General features: G+C 50.3%; 2 long non-coding RNA genes across 8 annotated transcripts in view; one reads left to right on the top strand and one right to left on the bottom strand.

Moving 5' to 3' along the window:
- Positions 1 to 24,637, bottom strand: part of LOC140696178 (uncharacterized) — a 71,361-nt gene extending 46,724 nt beyond the window's left edge. For 2 of the 7 annotated variants that reach the window (XR_012072294.1, XR_012072295.1), the window contains exons 1-4: positions 24,567 to 24,637; positions 23,472 to 23,572; positions 17,597 to 17,780; positions 16,327 to 16,498 (exon numbers count right to left, since the gene is read on the bottom strand). This is a non-coding gene — a long non-coding RNA (uncharacterized lncRNA). Of the gene's footprint in view, positions 1 to 16,326; positions 16,499 to 17,569; positions 17,781 to 23,471; positions 23,573 to 24,566 lie in introns of all 7 variants that reach the window. The other 5 variants (XR_012072299.1, XR_012072301.1, XR_012072296.1 and 2 more) reach the window with 4 other exon arrangements.
- On the top strand, positions 933 to 8,050 carry LOC140695915 (uncharacterized). The gene is made up of 3 exons (XR_012071757.1): positions 933 to 1,046; positions 7,231 to 7,407; positions 7,776 to 8,050. It is a non-coding gene; the product is annotated as an uncharacterized lncRNA (long non-coding RNA).
- Positions 24,638 to 26,498: the final 1,861 nt, after the last annotated feature.

Here is a 26,498-nt window from a genome sequence, read left to right as displayed (position 1 = left end):
CTGAGCAACCCCCAGAGAGGGGCAGGATGGCAGGGTCCCTACACCAGGTGAGAGTGGGTATGAACTAAAGGGAATTTAGGGTCTCAATGCTGAGACATTTTGACTCTGCGATCAGCACCCCAGGCTGTGAGCTGTAGACCAGCGTTTCTGTGAGCAACACAGTTACTCTGTGTTTCCGGGCTTAGGAAAGAAAAAACAACCCAAAGGGTTAAACAAATGTACCAGCATGTCATGTCATACATTGAGAAACATGCTTATTTTTATGTAAGAAAAGTGTATCAGTTAATAAAAATACCTAATATCTTATGGAGTTACTACATGCCAGACTATAACAAATATTTTAATATATTAAATTGTTTAAATATATTCTTCCATTTAATCCACCCTATGACTCTGTATGGTGGGTACTATTATTACACGTATGGATTAGTCAGGTTTCTGCTACCATCCTGCTGTGTAACAAACCACCCCACCAATCCAGTGGCTTGCCACAATTCTCTTCCTCTCTTATAGGTCTGCACATCATCTGGGGTGACTCTGTTTCATTCCATGGGTCGGCTGGATTTAGCTCCAGGCCACAGGTCAGATTCAGGTCAGCTCCACCAGGGTCACCTTCTAGAGCCATCAGCGACCTGGGACATTTTGCCTTGTAGCATACGGTGGAAACTCAGGCAGCCAAGCCAAAAGCCCAACCGTGTATTAAGCCAGTGCTTTTGTTACCTCCACTAATGTCAAATTGACCAGAGCAATTCACATGACCACACCCGCACTTCAGCGGGCTGGGGGGCTATACTCTGGCCACTCCAGTGGGAAGCATTGCACAGTCACGTGGCAAAGAGTATGGATGTATTATTCTGTCACAGGAGAGAATGAAAATTTGAGAATAATATCCCATCTGCCCCCAAGAGATGTCATAGATGAGAACCCAGGGCCACACCTGGGGACACCAGTGGCCCAAGGTCAAATGGCTGGTTACTGAGAGACCAACTGGGATTCTGATCCAAGTTGTCTGACATCAAAGCTGCTCTGCCCCCACCGGCTGCCAGGCAAGTACCTGATACGTACTAGGTGCTCCATAAATGATCAGTTCATGGTTAAGGTGTGCGCTCCAAAGGTGCAGTTTATTGCAGGTCAATTATATTCAATGAAACTGTTCAATTGTTTTTAAAAAGAAACTTTAAAGAACAGGGAAAAAAATTATCAGTCAATGAATGAGATGTGGGTATCTGATGCAAGACATGGTTTTGAAGAATGTCATCAGCAAAGGGCCGGAGCTCAGCTTCCACAGTGAGAACCAAGAAGGCTCTGTGATGTCCCCAAGGGGCTGCTTCCAGGGGAGGTCAGACCTCCACGGCAAGGCTGCCCTGGAGAAGAGGCCAAAGGGAGGCTTGGTTCTTCTCCAGAACTGAAAGCTGAGAGCAAACAAGGTCGGCCTGGACGTGGAGCAGCCTGAGGTAAGGAGGGAAGTGGGTCCACTGCTCACTGGGAGCTTTGAAGAGGATGATGCACCCAAAGCAGCCAGTGAACACCGGACAGTCTGGGGGATTCAGGGGACAGGGTCAAGGCTGCAGCCCAGAGGTCAGTTCCTTTCTTCTCTTGGGTGGCAGAAGTGACCAAGCACGAAAATAGTGAGGTTTGAGCCCTTGCCAAGTGGCATCCTTTGTTTTGTGATCCAGAATTTGGGTCGTGTGTTGCCTTGGACGCCGAGATTCCTCCTCGGTTAAAAACAAGGGGGGACGGGTTAAAGATGGTAATTAGAGGGAAAGGATGGAGCACCTGTTCTACCTGCCGTGGTTAAACTGTATCACCTGGAGCCCAAACCCAGAGGAGGACCATCCCGGGGACCAGGTGAAACGGTGAGCACGGGGCTTGCTCCGCCGTGCAGCTCCTGGTGAATCAGTAGATCTGGACAATAACAGGCAACCAGCCGGTGACCTCCCAAAACAAGAAACCAGAGGGTGTTGTGCCTTGCGGGGAAACACCCCGCGCCTGTGAAGTCTCCTTACCAAAAACAGCCAGCTCGAATTAGACAAGCCTCTAGACCCGAATGCCAATTTACAGGAAATACAGAGAGCAGAGAAACCGGTTAGAAACCACCACGGGGACACAGACAGCAAGATTCAGACTGAGGGAGACTCTCCGAGACGAACACTTTGCAAGGAAAACAACACGGGGCTCGGAGAACCTATTTAGGATCCGATTTAAACCATTTCTCAATTTCAGCATGTGCCCCTTCTACAGACGCTGGTTCACGTGAAAATAATCCCCTATGAGTGCATGTTGTGTGCATTTTTCACATGTTAAATACATATACGTGTGTCTGCATGACTGGGACACTGTGCTGTACACCAGAAATTGACACATTGTAGCTGATGGTACTTCAATTTAAGAATTTTTTTAATCAAAAATATATATATATAATTACATACTAAAGACCTACCACATCAGTACACTAAATATTATATTAAATGGATAAGCATTTATATATTAAATATAAATTGAGACCACTGAAATATGATGACACTACATGTGTTTTACACATACAATCATGTATGAAATACATTCACGCTTAGAAACGTGATGATTTGATTTAGGTTTTTTAGGTCTTATAGCTATGTGTTTTACACTCTGAAAAACCCTTATTTTTTAGAGCTGAATACTGAAATATTTCCAGATGAAACAGTAAGATGTATGGGGTTCGCCTCAAAGTAAATAGGGAGGGAAAGCGGGGGTGGGAGGGCCCAGAAGGGAAAAGGCACTGATCGTGAGTGATGGTTGGCACAGCTGGGTGATGGGCACACGGGACTCATTCTACCATCCTTGCCATTTTTGGTAAATGTTTGAAAATTTCGATCCTGAGAAGTGAAAGCTAAATAACCCCCATCATAAAATGAAAAAAAAAATTAGGAAGTTTTTTTTTCAATTTTGTCATTGTGATAAAATACACATAAACATAAAATTTACCATCTTAGCCGCTTTTAAGTGTACAGTTCTGTAGCATTAAGCACATTCACACCGTTGTGCAACCACCCCCAGCATCCACCCCAGAACTCTTCTCATCTTGCAAAACTGGAACTCTTTCCGCATTAAACAATTCCCCATTTCTCCCTCCCTGCAGCCCCTGGCTACCGCCATTCTATTTTCTGTCTCCATGTATTTGATACTCCAGGGACCTTATACCAGTAGAATCATACAGTATTTGTCCATTGCGACTGGCTAATTTCACTTAGCATAATGTCAAGTTTCATCCGTGGTGGAGCAGGTGTCAGGAATTCCTTTCTTTTTAAGGGTGAATAATATTCCACCGCATGTATACATCACAGTTTGTGTATCCACTCATCCATCAGTGGACACTTGGGTGACTTCCACATTTTGACTATTATGAATAATGTTGTGATGGACATGGGTGTATAGATACCTATTTTTTAAGTTTCTCTAAGAAGATAATTGTGGTGGCCATCTTTTCCAAATCAGAAGTGGGAACTCACAGCCTGACATTCCTACAATATTCAGAATAAGACCTATCAGGCACCTGCTAAACGCCAGGCACCACTTCAGATCTGTGGATCCCACAGTGAGCAAGACAGACACGCCCTTGGCTGAGCGGAGCTGCCTGTTGCTGGGGACCTGTGAGGTCTGAGGCCTTCAGGGCAGCATGACAGGGTATTTGGGGTCAGGCCTGTGCTTTTGCGAGCTCTGGCAGGGCGGCAGGCTGAAAGGGAACAAGTTCACCAGCCAAGCAAAGGGCAACAGTGGAGCCATTCCACATATCCCATCAATGTCAGTATCCTGCCCCCCTCCAGGGAGTGACCTCTTGTCCCCTCCACCTGCCCCTCCCGACAGCGCTCCTCTGAGCATTGGACTCAGGCAGCCTTGGCCAGCCCTGCAAGACTCAGGGGGTCACCTCTGCTTTAACAGGGAAGTAACCTGTTCCTTTCCTTTTGGAGGGAGCTGGGGTGCCCTTTTCTCTTCTCTTTTCTAATCGGTGTCCAGGAAATGTGGGTAGTTCTGGAAGGGGTAATGGCTTCTCTCTGGAACCTGAGAAAGCCAGGGCAGCATGAGCCCCTGTGTGCCAAGGCCTGAGCTGGCCACCGGGGAGCCCAAGGTGGCCGAGTCCTGAGTTCTGCTCTCAAGGGGTTCGTGGTCTAATTGGAGAGCCAGACACATACCCATGCAGTGCAGCAAGGAAAGTGCTGTAATGGGCGAAGTATAGGCCCAAAGAGGACCCCAAGCCCCACTGAAAGGGGGCACGTGGGCAGGAAGGCATGGCTGGACTGACTCAGGAGAGTTGAAAGGACCCAGAGTGGGGGGTGGCCATGGTTCACTGTGAGGCTGAGCAGTGGGCAGGGCCAGGGAATGGAGAGCCTGTAGACAAAGGGAAAGGATCTGGGTTTTACTCAAGGGCAATAGGGGGCCATTGAAAACTGCTCAGCAACAGAGAGTCCTGAGCAGACATGCTCTCAAAAGTTCCATGCCTCTGGCTACTGTGGCAAAGATGGGAAGTAGGAGGGTGGGGAGGCTGGAGGAGGGCAGACAGGTTGGACGGTCCCATAGCAGACACAGCGATAGTCTCTAGGGACACCTTGGGAACCTGCCTACAGAGCAAGCCCCTCCCACCCAACCCCAGCACCGGAAACGCCAAAAATGGCCAGGGCTGCTGCTTTGACCTCCACCTCCACCTCTTGCCAAGGCATCCAGGAACACGTGGCTAAAAATGCAAAGCTGCAAAGAGCCCACGTGGACCTGAGTCATTAAGAACTTGGGATGGAAATCAGAGAGGCCAGCTGGCACCCTCCACGTCTGCAAGCCTCGAGAAGGTCGTCACTTCTCTGGGCTTCAGTTTCCTCGCCTGCAAAATAGAGATAATGCACGTGCTTCCCCTACAGGGTGGTGGAGAGAATCAATGAGAAAATCATCATCAAGTGATAACATGGGGCTGGCTCACACATGCTGGTCACTGATCATCAGTAACAGTACTACGATTCCATATGTCCCAGCAGCCCATGAAATCTCAACCCCCAACGGCAGGCAGCAGGGTTCAAGTATTCCTGGTCTTTTCTACCTGCCTTTTTGTGACTCCTTCTGCTCTGAAAGGTCCCCTCCCTGATTTCTCAAACCAGTGAAATCCTAACTCTGCCTCAAAGCCCAGCCCCAAGGTTACCTCCTCTGCAAAGCCTGCCCAGATTCTCCCTCCCCACATCATAAAGACTGTCACATCCACAGTCCCCAGGGCTCACCTCTGCAGCAGCTCCTAGTTTCTCATGAGCTAAGAAACTTGTGGCGCCTTGTCACCTCCCCCTTCAGTCTGTGAGGGCTGAAGTCCCAGCATAGGGACAGACATGGAGCAGGAGTTCAGTAAATGTGGGCTGAGTGGTTGGACAGATGGATAGATGAATGGATGAAACAAACTCCTGCATCAGTCAGAACTAGTTGCAAGAACAGAAACTCAACTCAAACTGCTATAAGCAAAATGGCACAGATGGATTCAGGCAAAGCTGGATCCAGGTGTTCAAACACTGTCATCTCTTTTTTTCTCTCTCTCCCTCTCTTCATCTCTCAGTGCTGCTCTCTACTATGTTGGCTTCATCTTTGTCCAGATTGTCCACATGGTTGACTTTATACCTTATACCCTACCAGCCTTTAACTACTAGCAGAAAAAACTTCACTTTTCCCCTTATCTGACCCCACGTCCCAGGACTGTGTCTCATTGGCCTACCCTGGGTCACAGGACGACATCCACCAAGCCCTCTGGCCAGGGGGATGGCCAGGCCAGGATCACAGGCTCGTCTGAAAAAGAGGATGGGGAACAATTTGAACCAAGGGACTGAGGGTGAGGATGGGGGGCTGGGCACAGAAAAATAACCACACCCCACGTTCCCAGTCACCCCCAGGGGGTGATCCAGGCTGGGTCTGGGAGAGTGCAACCCTCTGCTTTGGCCAGAGTATAGAATAGACAGAGGGACCTCCTCAGAGAACATGGCCCCACAGAGGAAACCGACAAGTAAACACATCACTAGGAGCTGTGCAGTGCGGACATCAGAGCAGAGCAGATGGCCCAAAGGAGGCATCTGTGGAGGGGGCGGCCCCTCCGCCTGGGTGGTCAGGAGGGGCTGTCCCCAGGAGGAGCAGCTGAGCAGGGTTTGGAGGGCCCTAGTACCCGCCCTAGCCAGGCATCCCGGACTCTCCTCCCACGGGCTAACCTGCTGCCGGCCGCCCCCCAGGCCACGCCCAGACCCGGGTATGAGGAGGCCCTTGGGTCTCCAGCTCTGACCTGCCCTGATTCTGGAGGGTGGTTTCCCTCAGTCCACAACGGAAGGCACCACACACCACAGTGCGCACTTGAGGTAGTAGGAACTGGAGTCATTTGGATGGCAATAAACTGAAAAGCAGTTGCCTCCTCTTCCTCCCTCCCGGGAATAATGACGATGACAACAGTAATAATAACTGCCACCAGTTGAACGTCATGCACACCCCAAGCAGCCCCGGGGAGCGGCGGCACACCATTATATCACCATTTACAGGCTGGGACTCGAGGACCAGAGAAGGGCGTCCCTGTCTGCAATCCACAGTGATATGGTGATGGCTGAGCTGGGACCTGAGCCAGGGTGTGGGTGACCCCAGGGCTGTGTCCTCAATACTTCGCTACTGCCTTTAGGTCCAGAGCACTAGTCTCCATCCTTGGATGCCCATCACCACTGCCTTGGGAGCTGCTTATAAAACCCTATTCCTGGGCCCCTCCTCGGATCTTCTGCAACAGGATCTCAGGATGGGAAGGGCCCGTGAATCTGCATTTAGCCAGCCTCTGGGGAGATTCTGATACAGCCAGACCAGCAGGCATCTGGGGAAACCATTTGGTTTCCAGAATATCCCCACCAAAAGGGGGAGGAGCCAGGTGGAGACAACTCCCATCCCTCAGAAGCCCCAGGGTCTCACCGGGAGAGGGACCTCTGAGGGACAAATGCCCCCCTTGTTCTTCCCCACTCCTCCTCATGGCCCCACATGTCCTAAGTTTTTAACTTAAATATTCAGAATCCCCTTTCCTGTTCAAGCACAAATGTGCAGTTCCTACCAGGATTTCGGGGATGGGGTCTCACGCAAGCACTTTCTGTGTGTTCCAATCTTTTCACAAAGAAGAGGCCCCCAAGCCTCAAGAGAGATTTTTTTCTTACCATCTGAATTGCATTTGTGAAGGGGTAATTGATTTGCTTCCCCATTTTTTATTAATCAAAGGCTTACCACAGCCAGCCAGGCCTCTGATCTGGGGGACACGGCCAGACTGAGATGGTGCCATCTTCATCCAGAGCACAGATGCCGGATGTTCCTGATGGGGCACAAGGGCTTCATTCCTGCTGGCCTTTCTCAAGTGTCCAGAACACACCCCAGCAGCCCAGGAGCCCGAGGTGCCAGGTAAGGAGTCTGGGTTCCAGGCAGAGGGACAGAGAGTAGCCTGAGAACAACTTGCTAAGGTTTCCTTGGAAGCAAAACTCAGGTGCTGTCAGCATTGCAGCCCAGGCTTCTTGCCTCTCTCTTCAGATGTGACCAGAGCCCAAGAGCGTGTCCCCAGGGTCTCTTGGCCACAGTGCCAGAGCAGAGAAAACCAGAGCAACGACCCAGTCAGGGCTCATTTTCAACAGCAGAGCTCCAAACACAAATGCCCCCACCCCTTTGCAACTTGCTGGGTCTACGGACCCCCAACATCTGGCCTGAATCCTTTCTGCTTCTGCCACATCTGGGATGGGAGGAGGGTGTGAAAATGACCTTCCCTTATTTCCCAGGGCTGGTTCCTGACAGATGAAGAGCCTGAGGAGGAGAAGGATTTTCTTGGATCTCACAACAGAAGCTCATTCAGCAGAAATTTGCTGGGAGTCTCTGTTTCCCCTCCCAGCAACAGGGATGCTGAGCACCGCCACCCCCCACCCCCAACCTGCAATCCCCATCTTCCTGCCTGACTCCTGGAACAGCTCCAGGATCTCTTGCTGCAACCCTGCCCTGGAACGTCCCCTGCCCCTAGGGACAAACCAGACCTGGAAACATGGCCCCTGGAAACTGGGTCCAGGCTCCGGACAGCTTAGGCCAGCTATCCCGCCTGAGAAACAGTTACACACTCATTTGAGATCAAATGAACCCTCCTCATCATGGTTCCAGGTCCTCCAGATGCCCCCACTCGACTCACCACCTTTCACACTGGCCTCTGAGCAATAATTCACCTTCAGAGCTCTCCCTCATGCTGTTCCCTCAGACTGGAACACCTTTCCCTGCTCCTGATCTGGCCAACCCCAGCCCAGTCTGGATATCACCATCCTCTAGAAGCTCTCCCTGCACTTCAGGACATTTCCAGGCACCTGTGCCGCCCTCCTTACCACTCAAGTCTTTGGATTGTCTTATGTGTTATATTCATGGTTGAAATGTCTGTGATCCCCCCTGACCCCAAAAGACCAGATACACAGTTGATAATGCTTGGCCAAAGGAGACTGGAAGGGTTTCAGTCAGATCACGGGTTTTAAAGAGTGGGATCGGATGCCGCTGGGGGCCGATGTTTGTGAGGGAGTGTGGGTGAGTCAGGGATGGGGCAGGCGCCCCGCCCCGCCCCTTAAAGGGCTCCTGGGAGAATGCGACGAAGCGGGGGTCTCCAGCTTCGTGAGGGTTAATTCAAAGGGCCTTCCACGGGTGTGCACCCCACAGGGGAAAGGGGCCTGCGCTCCCTCACCAACCAAGAACCCCGCGGGCGCCCGGCTGCTCCGCGCCCGTCCGCGCCCACGGCCGCGCGCCCGGGACCACGGGGCTGAACTACAAGTCCCATGAAGCCGCGCTCCGCGACGAGCCCGGGCGGAGCAAGCGGGGGCGGCACTCCCCTAACGGCCTTCTGGGGACTGTAGTTCTCCCTAGAGGGGCGCGGCCTGGGGACTGGGGCGTCTGGGCGTTCTTCCTGGGGAATGCGGAGCCTTCGCGGCCGGCTAGTTAGGGAGGGGCTGAGGACGCTGCCGGCCGGGCTGGGGCTCTCTTCACTCCAGCAGCTGTCTCTTCGTCGTCGTCGTGGTCGTCGTCGTCATCATCATCATCATCATCATCATCACAAGAGCTACTCTATTTCGTGAGCAGCTACTTTGCCCTGAACTAATAATCTCTTGGAAGACACAGATAAAGACAGATATGGTCCACGTCTTTGATGGCACACCGTCCAGGCAGGGAAACAGACATGGGGCATTTAATCATACAAGAACTTAATCACTTGTGCTGGGTCCAAATGAGTACAGCATGAGGCCATAATAGCAGAGGAGACCAAGCAGGTGATGATGACTATTTTAAAGTCAGACACAGAGTGCAGACAATGGACTAGAATCTTTGAAATTCAAAGAGTGAATATGATGGGTGGGATGAGAAAATCCAGAACCATTCCTGCAAACGCCTTCATTATTCCCAAGAGGAAATTTGCCCAGAGAGTTTGCGGAACTTGCCCGAAGTCACACAGCAAGTCAGAGGAAGTTGGTACAAGGAGGCAGCCCCAGATGTTAAACTCCCTAAGGACAGAGCCTGGGTCTTACATGTCTTCTAGGCACCCCACCCCCCAACACACACGCACATGCCTCTCACCCAGCCTCACACACGGTGGGAGGAGTTCCAGGGGCAAAGATATCTCATGCCCAGTCTCCTCCCTCGATGTGGCAGAGCCCAGCCCTTCCTCAGCAAAGGTCTTCACCTCCCTGAGCCTGTTTCCCCATCAATGAAAGGAGGACACAGTATACTTGCCTCATGGGGTGCTTCTAGCAGAAAAACCAAAGATGATGGATATGAGACCAGCGTTTTACAAGCAAGAGAGGTGCCAGTGTGAGTCACTTTCCGTTTTGTGCCCCAGCGCACAGCCAGGAGCCATCTGTGGGCCGCCATTGGGTGCCAGCAGGGGACAGCTGCCAGTGCTGGAGGTGCACAAAGGAGAGAGACCCTGAGAGCTGGAAGCCCTTCTCCGAGGAGTTAGAGTTTAATCTGGGCCCTGAGGATCCACCAGTCAAGTTTCCAAGGTGATCATGGAATATGTCTCCCTCAGCAATACGTCACAGGTGCTCAGTTTAAATAGCAGGGCTTCAGTGTAAATATGACCATGTCACCCCTCCTGAAAAGTCATCCATGGCTCCCTGTGGCCCTTCACATGAAGCCCGCAGTCCTTAGTCTGTCCCCTGCCCACTTTTTGCCCTAGAATTCACCAAACCCTTCCCTCCTAGGGGGCATTTGCAGGCCTTTGGCCAAAGCAATGGTTTGGCAACCCAAAAAAGGCATTCCCAGCCCTCTCCCTTTCCTTCTACTATAGAGATGAGCAAAATTTTTAAACTTCATTTTCCCAGCCTCTCTTGCAGATTGAAGTGGCCATGTAACCCAGTTCTAGCTAATAAGTTAGAACAAAAGTCCCTGGAGAGAAATTCCCTTTCTGAATAAAGAGAGCGAGTCTGGCAAAGAAAAGCCCTTTTCACCCTTTGCCCTTTGGCCTTTAGCTCTTTCTCCTTCTTCCTGCCTGGAACACTGACATAAGGTCTAGAGGTTCAGCAGCCATATTGTCACCATGAGGCAGCAATGTGAGTTCCAGGCCTCCATACTGAGGATAGTGAAAAGGAAGATAGAAAGAGCCAGGGTGCCAGGTTGCATCTGTAAACCTCTACACCAGTCCCTGACTGTTCACACCAGGCTTATTGTTTTCTGAGTCAGAATTCCCTATCTGTTTAAGTTGCTGTAGTAGAGTTTCTTTATTTGCAATGAACATGGTGCTGATGATACACAACCCTGCATGAATGGCTCCTGCTGAGCTCATCTCTTATTGCTCCCCTTGAGGTTCAGTGTGCTCCAGCCTCTGTACTGATCTCTTTTGGTTCTTTGACCCCACTGAGCTCATTTCTGCCTCAGGGCCTTTGCACTGCGTGTATCTACTCGTAGCTGGTTCCTTCCAGCATCCAGGCCTCAGCTTAAATGCTACCTCGTCTGTAAGGCCCTCCCTGTCCACTGCACAGTCCAGAAGAGACTCCTCAGAGCCTCCCCTCTACCACATAACCCAGCTTTATTTTACCACCATTGCATATTGCTATCTGAGAATTTCTCTTTAAACTTATTTCTTCATTTGCTTATTATACAGAACGTGGGCTTCATGGGAGTGAGGGTCAGGATTTTTGCCTGCATTACCCACATCTATATCCCCAGTGTGCAGCACATAGTAGGTACTCATTAACAGTTTGTCAGATTAATGAATTAATGTGTTAATGAACCCTGCTGCCCTGCCTGATGTTCTCTCTCTCTCTCTCTCTCTCTCTCTCGTCTCCCTCTTTGCTTGTGAACTGGAAATGCCCACTTTTACTTCGAGCCCCACCTCCTAGGAAAGCCTTCATGATACTCCTGTACTTGGGCTGGGACAGGTCGGGTTCCCACAGCCATGACTCCTCCTCTGCCCTTTCACAGTTATAATTGCAGAGCAGTCAATATCTGTTATTTGTCATCTCCGCCTCCAGGATATAAACTCCAAGAGGGCACAGACTGTCTTCTTTGTTCCTCATTCCATGGCCAGTGCCTGGCACAGGTAGAAGTGTTTGTTGAATGAATGAATGAGTGAGTAAATGAATAAATGACAGGAGCTACTTGCTGACTCTGTGCCAGCGACTGGGGAAGGGGCTCTTTCGACGATTTGGTTCACTGTCCCAGCCTAGAAGATCTCAGTCTTGAGGGCAGGGACCACTCAAGTCCCATCTCCCCCTCCCCCTGCTACAAGAAAAAGTGAATCCAAGCAGCGTGCCTGGTTCAGATCTGCCCTGCTCTGAACAAAGGGGCAGCTGGGGCTTCTGCCCAGACAGGCGCCTGCATCAGCAACGCTGAGCAAAGGCAGCCTGCCTGCACAGCCCAAGGGGCTCTGGGCTGTTTCTCAGCAAGATTTTGCCCCTTCCCTCCACCCCGTCCACCTTCCTCACCCTCTCCCCCAGTAACAGCACAAACCCTCGGCCTTCGTAGAATATTTCGTCTTCAAAGCACTTTATAAACATTAGCTCATTAGCTGAGCAGCCCCTTGACACCAGGAGGCTGCTCCCTGGGTGTCTTCTGAGTCATAGCGCCAGAGTTTACCGACAAAAACAAGTTTTTCCCATAGAGCGAATGCAGCGCCACAGCCAAGATCACTGTGTCTCAGAAAAAAGGAAGAAGGAAGGAGAGAAACGCTGCCTCTGGCAAGCACCAGCCGAGCGCTGGGCCCAGTGTCAGCTCCGAGAACTAGGAGAACCGAGGGGTGCCAGGCCCAGGGTGGGTGCCACCGGGCTCCGAGGGCCCAAGCCCTCCACGGGGGATTCGCTGCTGGAGCATCGCCCCCGACACCCTGGAACCTCTTCCTGCCTTTCCTTCCTGACCCACATCTGCCTTCCCACCCCTGGGAAGCTCCCCACCTCCCACCCCGGCTCCCAGCCGCAGCCCCATGAGCGAATGACCTGACCGGTGCCTCCCAACCTAGGAGAGGTGATGTTGACCATCAGTACAGAGAGTGGCTGCTTTGGGACTGACAACCTGGGTTCAAATTTCAGATCAGCACTTACAAGCTCGGGGACCTTGGGAAGTGGCTGAGACTCCCCCTCTGTAGAGTGGGGTCATATCGGCACTGCCTCCCCCCGGGGGTGGCTGTGAGCCATCTGTGGATGGTTCATGAGAAGCACCTGGCACTTGGGGGCTGGCACTGTTCTCAGCAAAGGAGGCGGCCTCCTATCTCTCTGGTTCAAGGCGTAGCAGTGAGAGGGCACGGGTTTCCATGTAGGGAATGAAGCCCTGTGCATCACTGAAGCCCACCCCCCCTCGACACCCCACACCATCTCATCTGCAGAGGAGACATTCAGTGAAGGCCCAAACTAAAAGCCAGAGAACACCACCTAAACCGCTGCTAAAGCTAGACTGGCTCACGGAAAAACCCTGGAAATACTGCTTTCTAGAAACTCCTCCCCTTTGTCCCCACAAATAATCAACTGAGCCCCTCCTATGCGCCTGGGCAGAGGACACTGCCTCGGAGGACAGTAAAAGAGAGCTGAGGGTCTCTCCTGAGCACATACCAGCTGCTTGCTACTTCATACTACACTGAAAAGGTCCAAATGTCTATGGCCCCCAAACCTGGGCTCCTTGAGGACTGAGACCCTGTTGGGCGGGTAAGAACACTGTTGGCCAACTGGGTGTTCGTTTCACCCCCATCTTCCCTCCTAACTTTGGTTTTGTTCAAGTGAACAAATATGCTCAGATAAAATATTCACCTCTTAGACTCCATGGCAGCTAGCTGGGCTGCTTGACCCAATTCTGGCCAATGAAATGGAGTTGGGAGTCTCCTGCTGGGAACACCCAGGAAATCAGTTGTTTTTCTGATAAAAAGAGGAATTCACCTGGCAGGGGCCTTTTGTCCTTTGCCCTTCACTTTTCCCCAGTCTTCACCCTGACTTTCCTGCCTGGAATGCTGTCATGATACCTGGAGGTGAAGCAGCCATTTTGTGCCATAAGGACAAGAGCCTCATGCTAGGAGCAGTAAGCCAGGAGGACATCTGAAGAGGCTGCCCAGCTCTGACTGCCTCCCACAGGATTGTCGGGGTTCTGTGTTTAAGCCATCTTGGTCAGGTTTGTGTCACTTGCAGCTAATGACAAATCCTGCCTCATCATCAGGCCACCTCGAAGACCCTCACAGTGCTCAGCAGAAGGGCCAGCACAGAGCAGCTGCTTAATAAACATGAGTGAATGATGGAGTGAATGGACGGAGGGGGCAGATCAGCCCTGAGACTGCAGGACATGAACTGCAAACTCAACCCAAAAGGGAAGAATGTGGACTCGTCCATCAGTTAGGAGACCTGCATCCCGGCCAGTCCTACCAGGGCTGTGTGTCCCTGAGCAGGTTCCTTCCCCTCTCTGGGCCTCAGATTTCCTATCTGAAAAATTTGTGGTGGGACTTTGGTGGGTCTGCAGGGGGAGCAGCCAAATGCATGGGAAGGGGCCTCCATGATCCTCATATTTCTTTCTGGTGAGGGAGGAAGTGGGCTCCTCTTACCTTTAAACCAAATTCCACAGAGAGGAGAATAAAGGAAGAAGCTGCTGGGTAGAAAATTATCTGGGAAGGACTGGCCTTGACCCAGCTTGTCCCCCCGTGTACCTCCTCTCTGAATCTTCACACCACCTTGCAAACTGTGTGCTCAGAGTATCCCTATTTAACAAATGAGGAAGCTGAGGCTCAAGGGTTAGGTAGCTTGGCCTATTTTACAGAGTATGAGTGTGTGGCAGGGCCAGGACTTGCGAGCTAAAGGGATGAGGCCAGACATAACTGTAATCCCCAGTTATGGTGGGGAAGGGAGGGAACCTACAAGAGGTGATGTCATTTTTCCCAAGGTCCCAGGAAAAACTTCAACAGGCAGTCCCAGGAACAGACCCCAGGTCTTTCTGCCTCCAAAGCAGGTGTCTCATCCCAGGAGAAGCTGGCCATCGAGGATGGGAGAAGGACAGAAGGAGAGACAGACACCAATGTGAACCCAAGCCATGGAATGTTTGCTAAACAGAGATGCTTAGAGCCATGGGAACAGAGAGAAGTGAATGGCTCTGATGGGGACATCAAGGAAGGCTTCCTGGAGGAAGTGGCATTAGGAAGGGACATTTTGAAGGGAGGGGAGCAGGGAAAGGATTGTATTCTAGGCCTGAAGAACCACAGGAGGGCTGGGCACTTCTCTGAGTGTGGGGGAAGGTGACAGCGAAGGCAATCCGCCCATGACTGTCTTCCCCATTGGACACTGGGCTGCTCTGGAGTCTTCCTCAGGACTTAGCACAGGCTGGGGTTCAGGGGAGGGAGAGAGGCTGGATGAGGTCCAGCTGGGTCCCAGAACATCTCAGGATGAGCAGGGAATGAGGGCAGGAATTTTCAGCTGGTCCCAGCCTGGCATACAAGGTGGCTTCCTCCCTGACCAGCTCTTACCTTTTCCCGCCTGTTTCACCTTTGAAACCCATGGCATCCTTCACCCCCAACCCAAGAATCCCCACCTGCCCCTGGGAGGTGGGAAGTGATGGCTGGCAGGGGAGATCAGAGGGGTGTCTGGGGTGGTCAGACTCACATTGGAGTCAGTGTGATCTTACTCTCTCACCCAAGATTCTACATAATTAACAAGCCCTTGGGTGATTCTGAGGCACAGCCAAGTTTGAGAACCACTAACTTAACCTGCACAAGTCTGTTTCCTTATTTGGAAAATGGGGGAGTATACGTCCCAACCCCACAGCATAGCTGTGAAGGTGGTGAGACGGTGCAGGGGAGCGTTTAGCAAGGGGAAGAGTCCTGCAAGTAAATGACAGTGACTGTTGCTCCACACATTCAACTAGTGACTGACTGCAGCAATAAGGCAATGGCCCTGACTGCTACCATAGCCTAGGAAATGGCTGGAAAGTTGTGCAAGAAATTGGAGGCTTCTTTTATTTGTGAAAAATTCATTGTGACCAAATAGTCGTTTGATATCTCCCAGATCATTTTTAAAATGCAAATTTTATCAACAAACAGGAGAGCCTAATGCAGTAATTAGTAGAGGGAAAAGCAGAAAAGTGAATAAACCAGAAAACCAAAAACCAGCCTCCTCCACCCACCCCTAGACATGCCCAGCAGGAGTCAAATATTAATTAACTGCTTCTTCCACGTGCACTCCCTGTTTGCAGGATTCGTTCATGTTTGTTGTAACAAATGCTGCAGGACCAATCAACAAAACCCATCTCTTCAGAGGAAAAGATGGAGCCCAAAGTCACCAACAGAACAGACACCTGGGTGGGCTGGACTTTGAGGAGTTTTAAAACAAATGTGTCCCAATTTTCAGTTATTTCTATATGATACCAAGGAGTAGGGGTTGGGGTGGGTGGGGTGTTTGATTACTTTTACCTGGTTTGTGCAAGTATTTGCAGGTATTTGGAGCTGTCAAAAACTTGCACTCTTGAAAACAATAATCCCACAGAACATTTAAATAATAATCAAGTATTCAGGCACAAAGACAATTACAACAAATTCCAAAGAAAAATACATTTTCAACACAATGAAATAAAATTTTTAATAGCTAGAGAGCTATTTTTTTTTAAAAACCTAAGTTGGTGGAAAATTGAAAACTCTTTTCCACGTAACTCGAGATAAAAAGGGAATATAAAAGAAAGTTACATACAACTTAGATGTTTCATCCTATTTGGAAGGTAAATAAAATGAGAGGATTGAGTACTAAAACTTATAGGATGCAGCCAAGCAGTACTCAAAGGAAAATTCATATCCATAAACATACCAAAAATATATTAAGTCCCTAAGAAAGAGCTTCTTTTAACAGAAAGTTGGCTTACCCATCAAACAGTCCTCTGTCTGGTTGTCTTGCCAAGTTTTCTTAAAGCTCATACAAGAGAAAGATTACTAATTCACAGTTTTCTTTCCACAAACTCTTCATCTCAAAACTTGAGGTGTATGGTGATGAACTTTCAGGAGTAGCAGAGATGCATCAGTATGCACTGGGTTTACCTTTTCCATTAGACAGAAAAAGAAAGCAAGCTAGAGAAAGTCTTTAATGCCTACAGAGAACCCTCAATCCCAGCTCCATTCTCATGACTGGCTGCCTTTACCTGAAGTCTCCAATAAGCAGTGGAGAGGGAGTACAAGGAGGCCAGAATTCTAGACCCTGACTCTTCTACCCATTAGCTGTGTGACCTGAATCAAGTCACTTAACATTCCTGTAACAGTCAGCTTTTATAATGATGCTGTTTAACAAAAAGCCTCAAACTCCCAAAATCTTCCTACACAAACATTTATTCCCATTGGTCTGTAGGTTGACTGCAATTGGTTGGTCTAGACTGGACTTAACTAGGTAGTTCTGTTTGGGGCTGTCGGTCAGTTGAACTTGGCTCCAGACTGTGAGCTGGGCTCAGGTGTCCCCCGTGTATCTCCACATTCTTTTGGGATCTGAATCCAAACAGGTTTTGTTGTGACAGATCACAAATATGCAAGACATAGGGCAGAAGTATGAAATATCTCCTCTTAAGAGGCATCCTGTCTCTTTTGCCCACTGTCCATTGACCAAAGTAAGTCATGTGGCCAAGACCAAAGTCAGTGGGTCAGGAAAATCTATTCTGCCTCAAGGAGAAGGAGAGTGAAGAGTTGCTCAACACTCGTCCAATCTCTCCTACTGTCTTAGCCTCAGTTTTCTTCGTAAATGCAGTTGATGGAAATTCCTACCTCATAGGAACAAAAGTCCTGAACTTTGCTCTAACCGTACTATACTTGAACCCTGCAGTTGCTGGTTTTGGACTCAGCTTATGTCTCACGGCTGCCCAGCAGGGGGATGGGGTTGCCAGGCCTGGAGCTGGGGGTGGAGCCAGTGCCACCCAAACTCTAGGTCTGTTCTTTGGAGAAGAGTTAGAACCTACGCTGGGAAATTCACCGCAAAGCCCACTGTGAGTGTTAGACACATTCTTGTTAACCATCAAATTTCCAAACTTGCTGAAGTCTCACTAAAGTGTTCACTGCAGGGATCACCTCCCCTTATCCAGGCCCCTCTGGAGCTGTAAACAAGGCTAGCTGGCATCACTAACTTACCAGCTGCCTTTTCAGCTTTGTCATTACCTTGAGTCCCTCTGGCCCAAGGTTAGCCTGGTGGGCAGCCTCATCCAGACCCTGGAGATGGAGAGACTTCAAGGTCTTCACTTCAAGGTCTGGTCTCAGGAGGATTCCCCAGTCAGCCCAGCCTCATTTTCAAAACCGTGAAGAAGTTAAAGGCAGGAGAGTGGAGTGGTGAAGTATTTGGGTTCTGGAGAAGAAAAGACTTGAGTTCAAACCCCAGCTCTGCCTCTTTCCAACTCTGTAAATTTAAGCAAATCAGGTAAACTCCATACACCTCCGTTCCCTCATCTGGGAAACGGGGCTGATGACTGCATCTCAGGTGGGCGTCCGCACGGCGTGGCGGAGGGATGATTCAGAACATGGGGTAAGACAGCGCCAGGCTGGAACTCCAGCCTTTTTAATGAGGGGTTCTAGAAAAGCTTTGGTCTCTCCATCTGGAAATTGGGGATGATACAACAGTCTGCCTGATGGGGTGTATAAAAGCCCTGGGCTGTGACCCAGTGAGCGCAGGGTCTGGTGCACACTCAGTTCTCAATAAATAACGGTTCCCATCCCTTCTCCGTGACTCTGAAAATACCAAAGAGGCTGCCTTTATCAACATGGGGACAGAACTAGTCAGTAAATGTGGAGTGATGGCGTATGTTGTATGATCTGCCTTATAAACGTGAATAGTCCAATGAATGAATTATCCAGACTTTGTCAAATCTAATAGGTTATCGATGGAAAAATGCATCCTAATTTCAGAGTTAGATATGGGGATGGGTACCTTAAGGATAGATTAAATTCAGTGTACGGTACTACAGGTAAGAAATCAAGCTGTGGTTCCAAAGGATTAAATGGTGCCTGATTTCATTACTTGGGATAGCCTTGTCTCCCAGAGTATATTGCATGCCACTGGAGACCAGGCTGTCCTTTCATATTTTCTAATGTCCTGAAAGGGTTTAGCACATAGTAGATATTCAACAAATATCAATCAATCTCTCCATTTATCAAAGAATCAATGAATAAATCAGCAAGGAATGACACTTATTGATTTTAAAAAACTGTGTTCACCACTAGGAAAGGGCAAGACTGGTTAAAACTCTTTTTTTTCCTTTCAAGAGAGACTTCCATACTAAACTGATGTTAAAAAATATTTTTGTCCACATCTGATATATGCAAAGCTAAAACAGTTATTCATCAAGATCCTTTCACACAGACAATGTTTGTTCATTGAACAGACAGAAATTGAGCATCTATCATGTGCTAGGGACTAAATGAGGTACCAAGCACCAAGACTTATGTCTCTGCCTACAGGGAGTTTACAGTCAAGGAGGGGGAGGCAGACAGACATGTTAAAAAAATAAACTTTTCTTGGTAGCCAAATGATATGAAGCCCTCACCACCCTGCCCCCAGCTAAGATCCACGAATTGGTCAAGAAGTCCCTTTTGCTTTCTTCATGGCCTTCATGGCAGTGACAAAGCCGTATATTTGCTGAACCGAGCCATTTGCCTCCTGTGTGCAACTGAGGACTACATTTCCCAGCCTCCCTTGCAGCTAGGTGGTGCCATGTGACTCCATGCTGCCCAATGGAAAGGAAGATCGCCAGTTCAGACTTCATCATAAAATATCCAGCAGCAGCATCCACATCCTCACTCCCACCTCCCCTGTGTGCAAAGCTGAAAGCAAAAAAAAAACAAAAAACAAAAAAAAAAAACCTGGGATGGTGGAATTGACAATGGGATGGACCTGGAGCCTGGAGGAAAGCTGTCTGATCCATTGAACTGCAGTGTGAGAAAGAAATTTTTATTGGGTCAAGTCCCTAAGATTTTCAGGAATTACTTGTTACTGCAGCAGAGCATAGCCCAACTCACACAACCCTTTATAAAAATCATTCCCATTTTCTAATGAATAAGAAATGAATGGGGCTAAAGATGTCCTCACTGCCAAGGAGGAAAACCAGGCACTGAAGAAACACCTTGCCATGAGGAAGCAGCACAAAGTAGAGATGAGGCTCCAGGCTGGGGCCATCCCTGCCCTGAGAGGAACAGTGATGGGGCAAGCCACCCTCCCAACCCTGAGCACTAAAACCCAGCGAAATCAGGCTGAAAACGTGAACCAGGCAGTGTCAAAGGTTCACAGGTTCACAAGGACGTTCACTAGCCTCAGCACTGAGTCTTGGAGGCCACCTTTTTCTGCCTGCCATCTGCTTCTGCAGCTTTCAGGGTTAAAAGAGCCAGTTCTGGAGGCAAACCCATCCAGTCAGTTCACTCTCTGAGCCTCAGCTTCCTCATCTGTAAAATGGGCATGATAATGTAAGTTCCCATGCACGATTCTGTTATGAGGATTTAACCAGATGATTCATGTCAAAAACTTGGTGGTTAGTCCACAGAAAGTGCTCAATAAATAGGCTAAGAAGAGGGCATTGGGAGCCACCACCAAAGGCACAAGGCAGAGACCCATTTTGTTACATCCCAGGGTCAGTTCTGGGGAAAGGCTCTGACCTTCCTTCCCCGCCAGCACAAACCATTAGGCTTCGCTCGCAAACCTGTAATGTCTCTCCCCACTTCCTCCCTCTCAACCAGATTAATACCAGCCCCTCTGAGGTCACAACCTAGGCTCCTTCCCTCATTTCCACCCCTCCTGAGGCCAGAGCTGCAACTTTAGGGAACTCACTTGGTCCTCTGTGTGTGCTTGTGTGTGTGTGGTGGGGCAGGCAGTGTGGAGCCATGTCACTCCTGCCTCCCATTCCACCACTCATCAGCGGGGGGACCCCACACAGACACTTCTTGTTTCTGCGTCTCAGTTTCCTCATGTGTACGACAAAGATAATGGTAGGGCCTGGGTCCCCAAGGGGCTGGGTGGGTTCCCTCAGGATGTGGATGTCAAGGGCTCTCCCGGGAGCCCTTTCACCAGCACAAAGTCCAGAACAGAGATCCCATTTAGCCCCATGGTTTAAAAAATTTAAAAATAAGAAGGAGCTCAGGGGAGGAATTGAGGACAGATGATCGGGACTAACTGGGCTGTCTCTTTTTCACTCTCTAAACACACACACACACACACACACACACACACACACACTTGGGAAAAGATTTTTTTTTTTGAGAAATGCTCTCAAAACAAAAACAAAAACAAAAACTCTGCTTTGTTCCATGTAAGCAGCATTAAAAATTCACCAGTTGTAGGGAGCAGCAGGGACAGGAATGCAGCCTGAGCTCAGAACAGATTGCTGGAGAGTTCTGACCAGAGAAGCAGGGACCCTGGCCTGGGGAAGGGCCGGAGGAGGGCTCAGGGAGGGTTGGGAGCTTGGGACCCCCTGCCCAGTGAGTCTGCGAGGCAGGTCGCTCCCCCCACCAGAAGCACCCATCGCAAAGCCCTGTTTACTTCCTTTATCGCCCTCGTTGCACTGTTTGTTTATTTATCTGCTTACTTATTTCTTGTTTGTTTCCCGTCTGGTCTGGAATGGAAGTAAGGTCCGTGAGACTGGGGACAGCCACAGTCCCAGGAGCTGATGCAGAGCCCAGCGCACAGTCGGCACTGAATGTTTGTGAAGGAACAAAGGATGACGTGAATAAATGAGCAAATGGATGAATGAACAAAAGAGCACATTCGAGGCTCAGTTGGTCAAGAAGGGATGAGACTGTGTTTCTCTAGCTCAAATCAGAGGCCAGTAGCCGCTGACCAGCATCAGCCAGAAGATGTGCGGCCCCAGAACTCCAGTTCTCTGGGCCTCAGTTTCCTCAACTGTAAGGTGGGGATTCTTGTGCTCCCCGCCTCGTTAGCTTGTTTTGAGGATTAACGGGAAAACATCCATGTTAAACATAGTTCTGTACCTGGCACAACAGTCTAGTTTTATTCACTGAGTGGGGAAGTGGAGCAGGCAAGCGCCACAGACACCAGCTCCACCACTCAAATGTAAAAAGGAAAAACCCAAGATTCAGTTCCTAAGACCCAAGGAGCTTGTCACTCCTTAGAAACTCCCAGCTGAGGCCGCTAAGGGGACAAAGGTCTGCACTAAGTGAGTTATAAAAACAACTCTGAGCCAGGAATCGCTGAGCCGCCCCCCACCCACCCACCCACACACACACACACACACACACACACACACAGGGATGGCCCAGGATTAACTCTGGCCTGCCCAGCATGCTCAGCCTCTGGAAGGACTTTGAGAAAGGAGAAGGGGGTGGGGGGCGGTTCCAGTTCCATTGCAATACTAATCCCCTCAACTCTTCAAAGCACTTCCCTGTCATTTAATGCTCACAGTCCCTCCTGGAAGAAGATGGCAAATGAGGAAATTGAGGCCCAAGAGAGGTGATGCCATTACTTAAGGGTAACAGGCCAGTCTAGGGGTAGGACCCATTTCTCCTGGCCCCCAGGCCCCTCTCTGCCTGCTGGACTGGCCCAGATGTCCGAAGCGCTGAACAGATACTCCATCCTCATCCCAGGGGCAGCTACCCAGCAGGTTTGCGATAAAGACTCCCAGCTGAGCCCTTGGCAGACATCACTAATCAACTGATGCACACGCCAAATCCCTTCCAACCTAGGGTTCCAGATAGACACTACCAATCAATCAGAGTTGGCCTAGGAGATTACAAGGATCCTCAGCCCCGCTCTGGGCAGTGAGAGCTGCCTGGTGTTCTTAGCACAGCACCTGTTCATTGGCCAGTATTTAGCCCGTGGTTACTGAGTTAGTGAATGAATAAACGAACGAATGAGTGAATGAACGAAAAAATGGGGACACAGCCTGTGCCATGTGCTTGGGCAGAGCCCTCCAGGTGAGAAAACACATCTGCCCTCTATGTACATTCCATCGACAGGTACAGAATTTGTTCAAAAGGCCAATGAATACAAAAGTAGCAGCAGGAGTCTCCAGTCTCCCCCTGCTGAGGATGGTCGGAGTCACTTCTTCCTTGCCGTGTGACCCCAGGCAAGTCACCCAAGCTCTCTTTGCCTCCATTGCTTCATCCGTAAAATGGAGATTATAACTGAACCTGCCTCAAAGGTTGGTGTGGGGCTTCAATGAGCCCACCGTGGGAAGCACTTGGCCCAGTGCCTGGCACAGAGCAAGAACTCCAAAGAGCCAAGCCGCTGTCAGTCTTCCACATTATGCTTAAGGACCTTGAAGCCAGGAGCCATGATGTCTTCCTGGGCACCGAGCCTGTTGCCCAGGACCATGCTGGGCAAACACAGACCAGTCATTAACCTGTGCCCAGGACAGTGACAAGATGCTGGTTCTTCAGAGGAGGGGGGATTCCCCCAGCTCTGGGACCCCAGCCAAGTTCCCCAGTGCCTATCAGCCACAGAACAGCCTTCTTGGGGGGCAGCATGGGACTCCTGCATTCTAGCACCACTGGCTCTGCAGCCCCAGAGAGGACTCGACAGTGATCCCCGAGGTCAGCCGTGCCACACACCTTCTCTGCCACTGCCCACAGTCCCCAATCTCAGTCACCAGGGAGCAACCCCCACTCCACAGAGACAACGAGCTGGGGCAGCCAGAGGCTGGACTAGGAAGCGAGATGCCTGGGTTCCAGCCCCAGCTCCGGGTCGACACCCTCAGCGAATCCCTCCTCCTCTCTGGACCTCAGTGTACCCATCTGGAAATTAGGGATGGAGACAGCCCGGTCCCTAGGGCCCTTCCAATGCTAATAGTGTCTTCTGCATACTTTATTGACTGATTTATTTCACAACTATTTATTGAGTGCCTACTGAGTACCAGACCCTGTACTGGGCCTCAAGCTCTTCTCTCTGCTGAAAGGGCGCTCCCCTTTGGCCTCCCAGTCTCAGTTTCCTGCAGGAAGCCTTTACCGGGCCAGCTTTGTGGTCCCCCCACCCAGCCCTCCTCCAGCCCTGTCCTTCTTCCTATCACAGACTTATCGCTGCATCATCCAGTCTGTTTACCTTGTCTGCTTCCATCTGAATTGCGGCCTCCTGAGGGCAGGATCATGTCTTGTTCCCTGACTCGTTTGTAGGGATTCCAGAGCAAGGTTCTGGAACTATCTCTTGGGCGAAAGAACAAAGGAATGAATACGTAAATTCCAGAACTTTCTCCCCCTTCCCCTTTCCCGTAACACAATACCGTCAATTAAGCCTTTTGCCTCTGCATCCTCTTCCCCAAACCAATCCTGGGCAGCCCACCAGGCAAGTCCCACTGCTGAACAGGAACCTTCCTAGCGCATCTCCCACCTCTGAGCTGGGTGGCCAAAAGGTGCCCACAGACACGGGTGGCATTTTTGACATGTTCATGGCTCCAGCTTGGAGCTGACACCACCTGGGGTTTGACAGGAGCCCAGGCAGGTCCCAGTAGGTTCTGTGCCCCGCTCCACACTGTCCCAGCAGACACTCGGTAAATATTTAGGTATTAATTAACTTCCTCCAGGGACCGGTGACTCAGGGCCAGATGTAATCTCCCAGCTCCAGGGGGAAAGGTGAGAGCCCCAACCTTTCTCAGGTGCCCAGACCAATAGGGCCAGCCCTTCATCCCAAGAAGCCTTGTCTCACTTGGACCTGCCCCACTGCACATGTTTGCACATGGATGTATATACACATACACACGTACACACTCGATGCCCTGAACAGTCTGTAATGACCTGCTCTGAGCCATGAACATCCAAACGGAAGACTTGTGTGCGACTCATTCATTCTATAAACATTTGTGAATTCCTACTGTGTGTCCCCCAATCTTCACTGCTCCCAGGGGCACCAAATAGCTCAGCTGTTCCTTGCCTCCTTCAGCAAGTGTTTTCTTACAACAGCTGCAGCAACGCCCCCACCCCTTCCCGGCCAGGCCACCCCAAAAAGGATCAAGAGTTTTCATTATGCTGGACAACTGCTCAGGCCTCCCCACCAGCCCACCCCTCAGTTCTTGAGAAGGAGGGAGACCAAGCAAGCGTGGGCCCCATACAGGAGGGCCCAGAGAAGAAGGCCATGCAGGTGGGGCTGGCCACATCTCAGCTGGCCCCAGGGAATGAGAGCCTTAGCAGAGCTCAAACTCACCTTGCGGCAGAAGCTGAGTGGGGGGCTGGGAAGTGCCAAGAGGTGTTGCCCAAGTGAGGGCCCGGCTCCTCTACCCCCAGATTGTGGCTACTTCTGTCCCTACCCTGCTGCCCCATCTGGGCCCCCAGAGGTATGGGGTGCAGCTCTGAAATGGCTGTCAGTGCTGAGCTGAGCTGGGAGAGAGATTTGTTCCTTTGTGGACGCTTGCAGGCCATCGTCTCAGAGCAGCTGACAAGGAAGTGCTGAGGTGTTGATCAAATCAAAGTCATGTTTGCCCTGAGCTGAGCCCTAAGAACTGGGCTCAGATCCCCCCATGGCAGAAGCAAGCAGCTGATTTCGAAGAATCTAAACTAAATTCCAGTCCTGGAAACAGATCTGGGTTCAAATCCTGCCTTCACCTTCTCTTGGCTGAGTGACCTTGATCACGACACCTAAACTTGAAGTCTTAGTTTCCCCCAGTAAATTTTGGGCAAGCACAGAATGAAGGTCCAAAATCAACATGAATGATACATTTCTGGACTCTTGCAATATGTCAGAAACCATGGATCCCAGACTTGACTGTAGAGCCTGGTAGGACCTCCCGCTTCCCTCCACATGCTAGTGATATCTCAAAGGTGAATTTCAAAAACAAGCAAATGAGTCTTTGTGGGTCTTTAAGAAGGGTCCTAGGGAAGTAAGCAGCAGGGTATTTTTTCTTTTTACAGGTGTTGTCACACAAACAAGCTCCACTCTTGTGTGTCCCTATCACCAGATCACCAATAGAATGGAAGTAAGATGCCCTTTCTCATGGTCTCCCTAAAATGTCAATCCTGGCTTCGCTGCGTGGGGGACAGAGGGAGGTGCTTCCGGTCACAGGGGTTCAGACAAGCTTGAGATCATTCACAAACGGCATAGAAAGGACAGAGCGCTGGATCTGGAGCTGTGGGACCTCAGGCAAGTCCCTTCCACTGTCAGTGCCTCAAGTATCTTCATCTAAAAAATAGGGTAAATGCTCCCTAACTCTGTCTTCACCCTTGATGTCTGGCACTGAGGAGATGCTGAAAAACTGTTTGAGGAATCAAAGCTGGAGAGTTCTGAAGACTACAGGAGACCCAGAATGTGCATATGGTCTAGCTGGGCCTCCTCACTCCTGCCAAGGGATGAAGTAGGTGCTGAGGACAAACAGGCTCAACAAAAGAGGAGACTCAGAAGAAATTCCAAAGAGAGGGTGAAACAGCAGGAAGTCTGCTCCTGGGACCTCCTCCCATCCTAGACCCTGAAATGTCCACTTAGCCCATAGTCTCTGTGAGGCCTGTTCCTCCATCAGGGGCCAACACAATGACCCCTCTCCCTCAGGCACTTCAAAGAGGCCTCCCCACCGGGGCACCTTGCACCCCCCTCTCAGAGCAGCAGTCACCCCCTTTCAGCCTTCCCTGTCTTCCCTTGGAGATCATCCCCACCATCTGAGTCCCCAGCTGGAAGGAGGTGGCCCACGAACGGTTCAGGACAAGAAGGAAAACAATGTTGACAAAAGTCAAATTGTCCAGTTCCTCAGCCCTTGGTATCCGCCTTCCATCTGGAGCTCACAGACTTGGCACAAATTCGACCTCTGCCTTTTAGGAGTTGTGTGATTCCCCAACAGTCACCCAACTCCTCTGAGATGTAGGTCTCTGCTCTGCACTCAGTCACAGGGTTAGCTTCTGGCAGGGGCCTGCCCCATACTAGGCACATAATAACAGTCCCTATTGTCATTATTATTAGTTGGGAAGGAAAGGAAGGTTACAGAACCGGTGATTAGGACACTCCATGTTAGCTCTTAGAACGCCTTTGGACCTCAGTTGGTTGAGAGGGGCACGCCTCCAAGCCTCCCCCTCAGAGGAGACCCAAATTCACCAGGTCTTGGTTTTTCCCGTCAGACAAATGGGGAGGACAGCTCTTCATCGAGTATTTCGT

This window comes from Vicugna pacos, chromosome 4 (assembly GCF_048564905.1).
Source record: "Vicugna pacos chromosome 4, VicPac4, whole genome shotgun sequence".
Classification (NCBI taxonomy): domain Eukaryota; kingdom Metazoa; phylum Chordata; class Mammalia; order Artiodactyla; family Camelidae; genus Vicugna; species Vicugna pacos.
The sequence above is the reverse complement of the archived record's forward strand: the minus strand, read 5'-3'. Positions and strand labels throughout refer to the sequence as shown.